Genomic DNA, 15,490 nt, shown 5'->3' with positions numbered 1-15,490 from the left:
AAAATTTCTCTCAGGGAATTTGAGTGTTTTTTACTCAAATAAGTGTTTTGACATCAGTCAGTCATCAGTCTTTTCCCCATCAGTGACAACCTATCATGACAGAATTTATGAAGAGATTTTTTTATGAATAGCAAAGATGGGTTTTATGCTATAATTACTTATTGACTTATGTTAGATGAAGATCTTCAGTTAAAAACTGAAAAAAATCCTTCTCGTACAGTATCTTAGGTAACTATCCATTCACCTGCTTTTCAAGCTTCTCTCTTTTTTCCAGTGTGATATCAAAACAGATCTGTCAATAGTTTTGCCAAAAAGTACTGGGAATATTTTTGTGTTTTTCTTTTTCTTTTAAACTGTAGAAAACAGGTGAAATGTCTTCTCATAAGATATTACAAGATTAACATCCCTAGAGATATTTCAGTGATAGGGTGCACATGTACAACATATTAGTGATGACATATTCAGCTGCAGGGGCAATAGAACACCACAGTGCTCTAGAGTATTGAATAACTGTAAAAGGCAAAAGCATCAGCTTTCTTCCAAGACTAGCATTAGAACTTCCCACTGAAATATGCTGTTGAAAATCATATATGAAGAATGAATGCTGGACTTGTAATTGTTCCTTGCAACAGCATTCAGGACTTTACAGAAAGGTAGAAATGTATTTCTTGTAGGAGTTGGCAGCAATTAAAATGTTCTTGTTGAAAATAAGTAATAGGTTTTTCCAAGCTTGATTGTATTCATGATCCGTTCCTGAAGGAAATGCAATCTTTATATATATAACAATTGTGATGTTTATTGCTATCTTTAAGAATCTGCACACTGTTCCTGCTTTTACCACTTTTAAGAGGTTCAAAGGAATACTAGGCAGATTTTTTTGGATAAAACACAGACACTTTTGGCAAATGAAGTGCAGGAAAAGTTTGAAATGGTTAATGTGCAGCAGACAGTCAGCCTTCCTCCAAGAGCTGCCATTTACTTGAAAGATTGTATAGCAGTCAAAATGTTTTAGCATCTCTTCAGCTTCTTATGGCAGGATCAACACGTTGGCTGTTGACAGGTGTAAACATGTATATTTGCCTTCTGGCTTGAATGCTTTCAGCTCCTTTGCCTGCAGCGATCACTTCCTCTCTCCCCATTCTCCGGCAAGGTCTGCAGTCCCTGTGCTTGCAAGCTCCGCTTCACCGCGGGCTGAAGGACACTCCTCGGAGCAGATTTCTCCCGGAGATGTGAGTCAGCAGGCAAGGCACTGACGGCATTGCCGGCATGGGCCACGCAGAGATGTGCCTCTGCAGTGACGCAGCCTTTGCTCACGCAGGAGTCACCAAGGATTTTTACATCACCTCTACACCAGGTGGCAACATATCATGCTGCTCTGCTCGTGATCTGGTTTTAAAGACAAAAACGCTCATAATATGCAGCATTCTGCAGAATTCTGTCATTACAGATCAGATCTGCTACTCCTTCCTTTTTATTTTTTTTTAATTAAATTAAGTGTTGTTATTACATGTCTTATTATATTAATGTTGACAAAGACTGGTTAAATGCCATTAACTATAAGGAAAAATTCAATGAGATAGTCTAAATTGTGTAAGAGTATGCATTAAAGGTACCTTTTAAGTTTTAGAGAGTGCTCTTTGCATTCATTTTAAGATGCAAAATACTCTGTGTTACAATAGCTTTTTCATTCAAATTTTCTGGAACCTAATTACTAAAAAATTCTCTCCATTAATAAAGAAAGATTCATAGTACTTGAAGGACTAGCACCTTCAATTTCGACTGTAATAAAAGCTTAGGTTACTATTAAAAGAACTTTCAAACTGATGTTCCAATGTCTGTGACATTCAGGCTGAAATGTTTTGTGTGGTATTCATACTACCAACTTAAGGCCTTTTTTTTTGCAGACATCTTCTGGGCTATTCATTGTGGATTCCCCTTATAGTTGCTTAACTATAAAGATGCTTAAGGGACACCAGAGGTAGCCTCATCTGGAAAGTCTTCTAGTCTTTTGTGCTCCTCACAGAGAAATAAGTGCCTGCAGGGTTCAGTTGATCTCATACATTTCTAAAAGGTCAGATGAATCATACCACAAAAGTGCTTATTACTCTGTTGTGACTATAGTCTAGAAAAGTAGATCAGACATCTACATTTTAGACATTTGCATTTGCTCACATGATTCCAGTCTTTTGAATGTAATTGTACTTCAAATGGAACTACAGGTTCTCAAAGGATTTGATTATTAAGCCACAATTTTTTTTTTTCAGTTAGGCATCCAGACTCTACAAGCCTGGCTTGGACATTGATCTGAGTCATTCTATCTACTTTTTGCAGTAAAGAGACACAGCTCCCACTACATCAGGTGAGAGATAAGTCTGGTGGTACCTGTTCCATTTCAATTCACTGTATTAACATTATGAAAACATAGTAAAAACAATATAAAGGAAGAGATTTTTTAAAGGCTTAAATGTCTCATTCTTTAAGATTTGTAAAACAAGTATAAATAGCAAAACATAGGTGTCTTTAAATAAAAGTTTGTGAAGTATTTAACATGCAGATAAAGAAACTGACAAATGAAACTTTTATGTAAGGTTGTATTATGAAAGAGAACAGGAAGATAGAGTGTATATGAAAGGAATGACACAAACAAAACCAAATCCTTGAGTGTGAACTAAAATTAAGGCAATAAAAGTGCTTATGGAAATTTTTGCAGCCTTAAATAAGAAAGAAAGAAGAAAGAGAGGAAGGGATATGAAGGTGTGTGTGTGTGTGTAGATAAGTGACAATGTTTTGGGCAGAATGTCAAAAGCTTTGACACTGGAGTGAAGCCCAACAGAACTAGTGACATGGTGAAATGTGAGTGAGTATGGGATTACTTTAGAATGAGTTGATTATTCAGCAAAGTCAGAGGCTACTGTTCTGGAAATCCCACAAGAAACACTGTGTTTTACTTACTAATTTTTGAAATTCATTAGTTATCACACAAAAAAGTTTTCTTATTTCAAGGTGACTAGCAATGCTAGCACTCACAGACCATCTTTGATTATCTTTACAAGAAGACCTTGAGACAGTGTTTGAAGGTTGAGGTGGCAAATGTAACTGGATACAGAATTATCTAAAATGTATTGTTATGTACATAAAAACATGCCTAACTCTGCCCACACCATGTTGGATTTTGACCTGCCCATCTTTACCTGAGAACAAGGTCTTTTATTCAAATAGGAACATGAATTTTGTTCTTAATGATTGTTATCCCTTCCTCTTAAAAATGCTATAATTAAACTGGAAAAAAAATGCAAAGAAAGGTGAAAATGATGATCTAAATCGTGATGTTAAAATAGGAATATTAATTAGGCAAACCAGAGTTCTAAAGAACCCCAAACAGTATGAAGGTTGTACATTAAGGATTTCTTGTTTAGTCTCATTTCCAATAAAAAAATGTTGAGCATCAATTGAAGCTAACAGGAACTTCATTCAAAGCAAGCAAGAAAGTGTGGTTCTTCATCTTGTTTTAGCATCTACAATGTCTTTTTTATCTGTAATATCTTTTTCTAAGCAGGTAAGAAGGCTTTCTTCATGTTGTTTTAACATCTATAGTATCTTTTTCAAGAAACTTCACAAATTCACTCTACACATGTTATGTGCCTTCAGAGTAGTGGACAATTTAGAGAAGGAATACCAATACCTATAGAATAAGAAAAGACATTATCTCTAGCTAAGGAATTCCAAATGTTGCAAATTTTTTGAGGTTAGAGTATTTGATGAAGTCTCATTATGTACTGTATTGTTCTCTTTTTACTTTGGGTGATCTTTTGGAAAATCGTTACTAAGCTTGATGAATCAGTAGCCTTTGCCCTGACCTAGAATCACCCTTATGTTAGAAATAAAGCTGATTTTAAATAATAATCAATTTATCCAGTAGTCTTAAAACAGAATTACAACAAAAGTGTGTAATTTATATTGAGATATTTTTCAGGTAAATATATGAAATCTAGCAGACTGCATTTAAGGTAGAGTGATTCCTTCTTATTCTCTGTCTGAAGTACAATTTTCTGTATTGCAATTTCAGAAATGTGCTTTAAAAGGTTGAAATATTTGTATTTGAGAATTTGTGCCAAAACCAAGAACACTGACTTCCTATTTTAGACTCTTATCATTGTGTTTCTTTTATAGGAGAGCCAAATCTGTGCCAAATCTGTGGTAAGTGCTGCAGTAATTCACATTTTCCTACTTCTATCCTTCAGGACTGCATGTTATACTTTCCAGCACGTCATGTGAAATGCAGATGGATCTTTGTACCTGGAGAAGAAAACAAAGGAACACAACTGTTTGCTGATGTTGTGGCTGTGTATGTGAGATGTGAGGGGAAAAGGTATCTTTTCAATGTAGTTTTCATTTTAACAGAATTATTGGATGTGGGAGCATAAAAGTAGTTAGCATTACCTGTCCAACAGTTTTGTATCTGTTTGGATGCAAAAAGTCAGAACTAAATTAATGAAACTGGTATTAACATAAAGACAAAGTGCTTATATTCAATTATGTATATCTTTTAATATGAAGACAATAATTTAGAAGAGCTTTAAAGGTATTAAATTTCTGCACCATCAAGCTCATACTCACTAAAGTCTATGTGAGAATTTCTTTTTGCAGTACTTGGAAACATACCACCCATCTGTAGGCAGGTATTGCAGCTCTCCCAGCTTTTCTTTCCATTACATAATAATACAGTACTCAAAATTCAGCTGAAAAAGACTTTTCAGTAGACAACCTGCAAAAATAAAAATACTGTGAGAATTTTAAAAAAGTGTTCATAGTCTTTAGTGACTGAAAGATTGTAGTAAGAAGCAGACCTTTAAGAATGCCTCAAATAGATGAGCTACTGTGTTGAAATACAGAAACTGGGAAACCTGAATAATTCCAGTAATGTATCTGACTCATAGAGTACTGGTGTGTGTTAGTGCTGGTCTCCTTTTGGATTACAAATTGACTTTGATGGATTGTAGTTAGGCGCAGGAATAAAAAATGGAGAAGAAGATGCAGCAAAGGACAAGAAAACCTTAGAAATGGTAACTCCCTCACTCTGGACAAAGGCAGAAGCAAATGCAAATGCAACTAAACAAGCTCTCACTCAACAACAAAAAAAAAAAAAGTATGTTCTTCATGCTAATTTAGAAGACATTAATTTAGAAGACATCTGGGAAAAGATTTTTCTTGCATAAATTCAATTCTAAAGCTCAGACTTCTATCTCAGCTAGAAGCCAAAATATGTGATTTATTTTGTCCTAAATCAGAAATCTCAAACCTGTTAGAGAATGCAAGTGACATCTAAAGCTAAATGAGAAGTATTCCATGATTTGTTGAGGTAAAGGTGCCCTTACTGTGCTGTAGTACAGGAAGAATGAGTGTGGAGAAAAGAAGTTTCTTTTTCAGATTCAAGTTCAAAGACACAACATTCATGTTTTCAAGGAGTGTTACATCGGGAGAGAGATCACTATTGTTTCTTTAGCTTAACAGAAAGGTAGTTATGTGTATTGACTCTTCTAAGAAAGTGACAGCCTGAAATTAAATACAAAAGGAACATGGGAATTTGTGAGGAGAAGAGGTATTGGACTGGAAAGAGCAGTACTCAGAATAATATTTGACATGGTGAGAAACTGCTCTACTGGAATTAAAACTTCCATCTAAGGGAGAAGCATCCTCCCTGTTGGATGCCGTGAGGTGTCTGCATCCAGGCAGTGAACTGCCACTTAAGGCTGCAACAACACATACCTACATTTGTGATGTGCATATGTGAAGTCATGGGGCTCTTTCCCACTAGTGTGTGATTCAGCAGGTTGCAATGAGCTGAACAGATCCACAGAAAGCTAGGCCACTCACACCTCTAGCACGAGATTTGTAAGGAGGACAAAAGCACACCCAGATTAGGTGTGTGCAATTGTAACTACTCAGAGGTCCTGTGAGAAAGATGTGCACATGTAACTGTGTTTCTGTGTGTGTCATTACAGCATTTTGGGTGGGTTGTTGCAGGAGGCAGTTTTTGTTTGTGTATATTATAAGCATTTCACATGCATCTAATATTGTGTTTATTAGCATTTTACTTGCATCTAATATTGTGGTTTATTTGTATTGCTGAATGTTAGACAACACTGATTGCTGGTTAACTACATGATGTTAATAAGTTGCTTTAATTCTGATTTTCCCTCTGATAATGTATCACATTTAGCAAAATATCTCTGAGCTGGGTATACTGTTAATGTAATAAACACAGCTGTGAAATACAGGATCACAGAAAGGAAAGGACAAGGGTTTTGTTTAGCTGTTGAGAAACAGCAAAATTATTAGCTGAGTAATAAGGAAGTTTGGTATATGGAGAGATCTTTCTGGTCTCTGAAATGCCTACCAATGAAACTTCCAAAATTTTGTGTGTAGATACAATGAAAAGACAAGTAAGAGTCAGTTTTGTACCAGGAAACAGTAATTCTTGAGGGACCCTAGAGGGGGAATCCTTCTAAAACTGGGAGCTGGATTAAGAAACATAATTCAGGAAGAGGAAAGTAGAATTAACATTGCTGATGGAAATTATTAATGCACCAAGAACATTTCCTGTGGGACATTATTGAATAGGACACTATGTGCAAGTAGATTTTGTTCCTGAAGACCTTTGTTAAGCAGAGTAAGTAGAGTAAGTAAGCACAGTAAGCACAGTAAGCAGAGACTGTGATCTGTGCTGACTTTTAACATAGTTTAAGGAAATAAGACATTGTCTTAGTTATAATTTTGAAGCATGCTTGTGCAATCTGTACGTTAATTTTGAGTTGTTAAGACATTACTTGCAAGACTGCATCTTCTTTTTCTTCTTCATGGTGCCTGATGCTACAGTTTTAGCATTTCATTTTTACATCTTCAAGAATACTGATATGTCTTGGAAAGAACTATATTATTTTTTTTTTTACTTTTAAAAGGAGCAATTGAAATACAATATGAAGTAAATTGCATAAAGACTCCAACTAGCTGGTGGCCTTGGCAACCCTTAAGGAAACTCAGTAGTTTTTCCTTCTTTTTTTTTTTTTTTTTTCCTTATTTCTCAGATGTAGCATTGCATCAGTGCAGAACAGTTAAGTGTTATCATCACTTACATTATATAGCAAGAATATATGACATCAAAGATACTGTTAGAGTCCTTTAAGAATTTCTGTATAATGAATGAATCACATGTCAGCTCTATAGATAATTTTATTCCTAGTTCTGAAGGGACAATTTTAAATATTAAAGTGCTTGTATATTATTTTATATTTAATCAGAGATGGAGGTTTAGGTCAGCCCCTCAGTGACACAGACTCTACAGTTTACATCATAACTGTGTCTGTTTAGACAGGCATAATTTTCTTTTTTTATGTACAGAAAATAATGATTTCCAGAGATACTCCTGCCTATCCTTGCTAATAACTGATAAAAGGAAGGATCTAATGTTCCTCACTGAGCAAATGATTAAGGAGCTCTGGTTGCTCCTTGACCTTGTAATATGTTTGCAAAATGCTTTGAAATGTTGCTAGAGAACATACTAATATGTGCAGCCAAGTGTCCCTATTTGTTAAAGAATCTCTATTCCTAATAAGTAATCAGATCCAACATACTTTTTCATCTGTTGTCTTTTTATTTACTCCTACATTCAGATCATGAACACATTCAATGAGACCAGCAGCTAAACAGAATGAGAAATGGTAAATTTGAAAGGACAGCTTAGGAAAACCAAGCAAATGACTGACACTGCTCATGGCTGGGAAACCTAGAAGGTGTATGGATTCTTAATTAGTGTCTTTGAGAGGCATTAACTCTTCTATTCTTTTATAACCTATTCTATATTTCTAAAGTCTTATTACAGATCCAGGGCTATATTTTCTTTAATTGATTTGTTGATTTATTGCTATAACACATCTTCCAAAAGCTACATTTTTCTGGTTTTACTAATATCTTGTGGTATCTTACCTTAACAGAGCAGTGCTTATGAAGCTAACTTTGTATTTATGAAAGCCTTCTGCAGTGCCAGACCATGTCCAGAATATTCTGATACAGTTTCTCCCAGCAGACAATACTGATATGAGAGTTATACTTGTTAGGCTAACTATATTTTTTTTTTCTAGAAGTTACGTGAATTTTAATATTCATATGGGGTGACAACTGTGTTTATCCTTTTATCTGATCTTGCTTGTGTTTCCATTACACTATGTTTATCATCAGGAGCTCTTCAAATTTCGTCATTGGTATTTCAGTTGTGTTGTGCTGCAGACTTAGTCCTTTTACAGCATGTCATGCTCCTCCCCTGTCTGCATAACTTAATAGGACTGTAAGGTCTCCTTTGGATTTCAGAATGCACACGCAAAAATACATCTTCTGAGTGTTTGTGTAGTTTGCTTTGTGTTGTCTCCCTTCCCAAAATAGCTTATGAGTAAGCTCCTGAAAGTGTGGTACTGAATAACGTTTGGATGTTTTAGCTTTTATTTTCTTTGATAGCCTGTGTAATTATTTACTTGTATACCACTTCATTTCACATAATCTTGCATACCAATGTAAGTAAGATTTTGTGAAGATTTGTGATATAGCATTTCTCTACTTTTGGGATATATTTAGAGAAAAGTGGCTTTTCTTGGGAAGGTCTGTAAAATTTCAAAACAAATTTTTCAAGCAAACTTGTACCACATTTTGAAAAAGGAGAGAAGTGATTGTAAAAAAGAAAAAAAGAAATTATAGTGTCCACAAGGAAAAATTCAGTGGAAAAGTACAGGCCTGCTCAAGAGGAAGTTCTGAGTAGGCTTTGTATTCCTTCAACTGATGGGTCTTAATCATTGTTTGATATTCAAATATTATTAAATAATGAAGTGACTATATATCATTCATCTGTACTGTTCCTGGGCTTTATGAGTATAAGAAATTGAAATGCAGAGAGTTGCAATCTCACTGTTTTCAAATCAGGTGCTAATTTTGCATTTTTCCTTTTGTATGTGCTGACTATAAGATACCAAGAAAGAGTTTGATAGAAAGGTTCTTCTTCACTGAGTGTACACTTACTTCATGTTAGTTTTCCTGCTGAGTACTCAGGTTCTTTCAAAAGCAGTAGGAGCTGCAAGTACTCACTGTATGTAGAGCTGAACAGAACATGTGAACTTGCCTGTCAGCTAGTATCATTGAAAATCTGGAAATGTTCACTAGCCACAACCCATCCTTTTCTTTCACTCACATAATACAGACATTCTAGATAGTCTTAAAGACAACTTGCACAAAGATCGTAACTTTCAGAGCTTGTCCAGTAAGATTCTTAAGGATCCAAATGCTTTTCTTCAGAAGTAAGGTTAGCTAGCCCAAGGTCAGCCAGGTCATTTCCTTGGTCCCTGTTTGATTCTCTGACAGTGAGACAGAGCTCTGCTGGTTCAAATACCTGCAGTGAGGCATCTGGCTTGACAATATATAGCAACTGACTATGCCAAGACTCAGACTTTGTGGAGTTGCGTTTTTAGATTTTATTATATTCTTCTTCTGTAATGGTTTGTTCTTACGTACCCCCTCATCCTATGTGTTTTCTCCCTGGATTTTCCCACCCTACCTTATGTGTCAGTCACCTAAAAACTGCTTAGTCACCTAAAAACTGCTGTGTCATCCCCCTGTCTCGTCCCAGGTGCCTTGTCCATCACTCGGTGTCCATTCCCCTACCTCTGGAAACTTCCATCCAGGGTGCCGAGTGATTGAATGAGGGCCTGGGGCCCATCCCCTGTCCATCCCTCACTGGTTCCCTTGTATGTCAATCCCCACAAGACCAACTCCCTAATGTCTCCTCATTGGCTAGTTGGTTCCCCTCCATCCCTGTATATAACTTGTTGCAGGAAACTCCTGGGGGCTCTTGTTGGCTGGCTGTGTTCGTATGCTGTTGGACCCTTCTGGGTCATAATAAACTTCGGAGCTTAGCCCCCAGCAAGAGTCTCTCCTTCATTAATGCTGTCAGGATCTGCAGCACCCTCAGAACCCACAAAGCACTCTCCAAAGCCCATCTGGGTCCAGCGGAGGGTGCTTCTTGCTGCCCTACTCGCCCCATTGGAGTGCTAGCCAGGGCTGAGGTATTTGGGCCAAGGATTTGGGGTGAGGACATGGCAAGACTTGGTATTATTCTTTTCTTCTGAATTGATATAATGCTGGTTACTTTTTAATTGTTTCAGTCTAACACTTGAACAAAAGGATGATGCAAAAAGATGCTCTGGTCTTAACTTTCTTTTTCTTTCTTTTTTTTTTTTTTTTAATAGAATATTTTTAGTCAAAAGAAAATTTTATAGTTTTCTTATAAAAGTAAATGATAAAATTATTTCAGGTATTTGGGCTTCCAAAGAAATGCAGTTTTCTTATGTAAAGACATTTTGCTGAAGAGGTGTTTTTCATAGAAAAAGTGTGTTTTCTAGCAGAAACATCTGCAAATTGAAAAGTAGGAAGGAGGGAAAAATGTGCTGTGAAATCCATACACTTGAAAAACCATATAAATGGCAATTAAAAAAAAAAAATATAGTATACCCTGCAAGGTCATGAGTAGATGCAAACTTCTTAATCATTGCTACAGGCTTTCACATGATACAAAACATGAAAAGGAAGAGACACAAAGCTGTGATGACTCCTTACTGCTTTTTTATTTCTCCCATTAACGTCCCCAGCTCCTTCCTTGAGTGTGTTTCTCTAGTGTTGACTATTTGCAAATTTTTTTTTTTTTTTTGCTGACAATGCTTCCATGAAGTTATATTCACTGATACAGGGTTTATTCTATAGTGAACTCTCTTACCACTACATTTGAATGCTTATAGAATATTATTATAACATTAAATTTGAATCCTATGTATCCCCTTCTTGGACACTGAAGGGAACTTTTTTTTCTTGAACTGGGATTTTAGAATACTCAGTACTTCTTATAGGCCACACAGGATCTCCACTGGATCTGACTCATTATTAATGTTTTCAACAGCTGCCCAAAATGTTGGCCATCAAATGAATGATGTCAGTTGCTACCTCTACCTTCATTATAAGTACCTCATAGTTAAGACAATTTTTAGACTAATAGATTAAAACTTCTCCAAGGCATGGGACTAACTGGAAGAAAATACTGTGCACATACTTCAGCAAACTCTCTTATTCTCCAAAAGATGGTTGATTACAAGCTGTCTTTTAAGAGTAGCTCCTGAAAAAAATCTGCCTACCAAATTTTTTTCATGGACCTATTTGGAAGAGGTACAGGACAAAGATATTTTAGGAAGTATTTTAGGAGTTTACACAGACAAATATATTCTAGTGTTTAGGGGGATTTCTGGTTGGTGTTAAGACATAATCTTCATCAGATTCCAAAAATCACAGTACTTGGAAGAAATAAAAGGGTAACAAACAATTTGCCTTGGTCACACATAGTGTGACTATGTACTGGAAATCAGCAGGAAAAATATGTCAGCATGCAAATTTTGAGTAAGTTTTATGTTCTTTAACCTTAAATATTGAGATGAGGGCTGATTCTTAGCAGGAAAACATGAATTAATATCACAAAGGGGTGAGGCTTTTTCACTACTTTACAAAGTAGAGTTCTATAGCCCCTATATGTATTTGAGAATGAACCACGAGTGATGTGAGTGCCAGGTCAATTCCAGCTAGCCCCTTCCTGGACGGCTCCAGGAGTGGCCACTTCTTGCCTGGATTGGCCTAGGTGGTGGTGTAGCAGGGTTTCTATAGAGCTGCAGCAGTGAGGCTGCTCCCCAAAGCACAAGCTGTATCTGTGCTGAGGATCAGAACTAAGAACAAGGAGGGGTTTTCCGTATAGTTTCTTAAGGAGGTTTATTCCAGGAGAAGGGTCAGGGACAGAAAGACACTAAACAAAGATGTGCACCAGCTTATATACGGGGGAGGGAACAAGGAGAGGTTACAAACTTTTTCCAATTGCAAGGAACCTGGGGAGGAGCATAAATTGAGGAATAGAATACCCAAACTAATACGGAATAACGGGGGAGGAGAACAGTTTGAATGAATCAATTTGGTCTCAGGGGATATAAGATTGACAGGGAAGGCTCTGGAAGTAAAGGCGGGGTTACAATGACAGATAAGAAAGGAGGGCAGGGTTACAGTGATGGAATAAAGAGCAGGTCTTTGGGGAGATGGACAGGGAGGGTGGGAGGGTACAATTCAGGGACAAACTATTTGTATAGGGGTAACAGAACCAACCATTATAAGCTTACACAAGAAAACACACCACCACAAACAGTGGTAGTACTTTCTGCCTGTAAAGCTTAAATACAGATTACAATTTAAATGTTCGTTACAAACAAAGGATGTATGGAACTCTGGAGGTCAACTCCTGTAACTCTGAAATGTTCTTTCAAGGTGTAACTTGCAAGCATTTCCACAGCACTAGCTTCCTCTGGCCCTTGAGACCATGACATGACCGATTCTTCTGCAGTGCTCTGTCTTCCACATACTCACCTCCAGAGACCAAAAACCCCAGCTACAATAAAGGTGAACTCTGGTGTGTGTCCACAATGAAGCAGAGAGAAGTATATTCCTATTTTCTGTGTTGCTGTTGCTGAAGATGAACATCCCTACAAACTGCATATTTGCCTCTAAAACTGATTAATGAAACCACTTGCAAACATGACAAGCCGAAAGGACTTCGCACTATTCAGAAAAGCACAGCTAAAGGGATACCTTCTGGCCTAGCAGCTATAATATAGCAGCAGCAGATATATAATATACAGCCGCAGGTATTGTATATTAGGTGAGAAACTGGAGTTACCGAAAATTTCGGAGGTCTGTATAGGGATGATGGAAATTGAGTCAGAGGTTTTTCAAATCTGTGATACTGTTAAGCTCAGTAGGTTATTCCTAACTTGATGAAAGTATTTGCAGATCTGATTTTCTAAAGTTTGAAGATTTTTTTGCTCAGTGGATTTGAGAGAAGGCTTAAGAGCAAATTTAAATAGTTACCAAGTGCTGTGATGCTTTTAATCTCTGTCAACATTTCTGCTGTGATCAAAAGACAATGTAATATTGTCTTGGGCACAAGCTTGGAAACATAACTCAGAGTGCTTTAAGCGTATTTTAACATATCGTGAAATTAGGAAATGGAATTTACCTGGTTTCCTGTTACAGGGCCTTTATTTATTAACTACCATTACAAAAAAGTAAGTACGTTTATTGGTTCTTGGGACTGGTGATTTTTCATCACCTTGAAGGAATCTTTTATCCTTGGCTGACAGCTTATTTAGGATAGTTTGTAACTGAATGTTAATGAAAAATAGGAACATTTTCTTTTTAGGAAAGGAACTCTGTTCTTATAATCACTTGATATTTCTGTATGGAAATTTTTAGATATGTTGAAATATATCTGGTTTCTCACAGTTTTGGTTTTTTTTGGGTTTTTTTTTTTTTTGTTTTGGTTTTGTTTTTTTCTTTTTTTTTGTAATCTGGAACCTTTTCTTCCAGGCCCATGTTTTTCCTTAAGGAAACTGCATTTCACATTCCAAAGAAACTACTGGTTTAAGACTCAAATAGATGCTGAAAGGTTCTGGTCTTCAGTATCTCAGTGAGCACCATGACAATTTGTATTTGATGTTACTCCCAGTATGAAACATTTATTAAATCATCCCCTTTGTGGTTGAAATTCATAATTTGCAACAATCAGTGGATACACTTCTCTAATATCCCTTTATTTAATCTTAAGTGAAACACTGGGCTGATAGCTGATTGAGTCATTAACCATTAACAGACCAGGGTCTCACAGGCTTATAAAGATGATATTAAAAATATTTTGTGAACTGTGGCTTTCTGAATTATATTTTTTCATCATTTTAAGTATGTGCATTTTCAAACCTGTTCTTTAGTCATTAACTACACAGCACTTTTGAATTGACTCTTCTGAGTGACAGTATCTTTAGTGCATGGTTACTATTTTTTTTCTGAATGTAGTTCTTCAAATTTCAACACTATTCCTGTTGGTCTACTTACTAAAGTAAAAATAAATCTTTTCCCCATTATTGTGTGTAGATAAAGGCACAGTGTTTCTCTCAATATAAATTATACTTAATCTGTTAAATAAACAAAATCTTTAAAATGAACAAGCAGTTATAGTCTTATATAATGACACATGGAATTAAGATGTGGATGACAATATTTTTGCAGAAATATCTGTATCCCAGAGGCTGGGAACGCTCCTCAGTATTTGTGGTGTGTTGACCATGGCTGGGTGGCACTCACCAGAGTTCTCAATCATTCCCTTTTGAGAGAAAATACCACAAAGGTTCATGTGTTGAGAGAAGGACTCGGATAGATGACTCACTGAATAGTGTTAAGGGCAAAACAGACTTGAATTGGGGGTACTAACTGAATTTACTGCTAATCAAAATAATATCAGGATAATAAGAACTAAAACAAATCTTAAAAACCCCCTATGCCTCCTTCCTTCCCAGCTCTACGTCCTTCCCCTTAGTGGCACAGGGAGACAGGTAATAGGTGCTAGGGTCAGTTCATCACGTGTTGTTTATTCCTCTGGTCAGGAAGAGGAGTCCTTCCTCTGCTCCAGTGTGGGGTTGCTCCCACAGGAGACAGTTCATCACAAACTTTTCCAGTGTCCGTCCAACAGGCAGCAGTTTTCCATGTACCGCTCCAGCATGAGTCCATTCCCATGGGATGCAGTCCTTCAGGTGCAGCCTGCTCCAACATGGGTTTTTCAAAGGGTCACAAGTCCTGCCAGGAAACCTGCTACAGCATGGGCTCCTCTTTCATGAATTCACAGGTCCCTGCCAGGAGCCAGTTCCAGCATGGGCTTCCCACAGATTCACAGCCTCCTCTCAGACATCCACCTGCTCTGATGAGCAACTCTTCCCAGAGCTGCAGTTGGGTCTCTACTCCACCATGGATCTCCATGGGCTGCAGGGGCACAGCTGCTTCACCATGGTCTGCACCGTAGACTGCAGGGGAATCTTCAGTCTGGTGCCTGGATCATTTTGTCCCCATCCTTCTCCACTGACCTGGGTGTGTGCTCAGTTGTTCGTTTCACATATACCCAGTCCACTCTTCTTTGGCTGCAATTACACCTGCACAATAACTTACTTTTTAAAAAAGATCTTTTATTAAAGGTTATTATCTCTGATTAGCCTAGCTTTGTCTCTGTTCTGGAGCCAGATGGTACTAGCTCTGTTGAACATGGGAGAGGCTTCTGGCAGCTTCTTACAGGAGCCACCCCTGTATTCCCTGCTATTACCAAAATCTGTCCACAAAAACCCACTACAGTATTGCATCAGTAATTTCACCCCAGACAGTAGTTTTTAAGTTTTGCATCTGTGTTGGCCTGATTTTTAAAAGTGTTTTCTTTTGTAGTTCTTTTGAAAGTTTTTAAGTTCTTCTAAAAGTTTTCCATGCTTTCTGATGTTTACATATTTCTACTGGCGTTCTCATGCACTGTTCATGTAAATAATGAATGTTTTGCATT

The sequence above is a fragment of the Lonchura striata genome, chromosome Z (genome assembly GCF_046129695.1).
Source record: "Lonchura striata isolate bLonStr1 chromosome Z, bLonStr1.mat, whole genome shotgun sequence".
NCBI lineage: Eukaryota > Metazoa > Chordata > Aves > Passeriformes > Estrildidae > Lonchura > Lonchura striata.
This window is presented reverse-complemented; position numbering follows the sequence as displayed.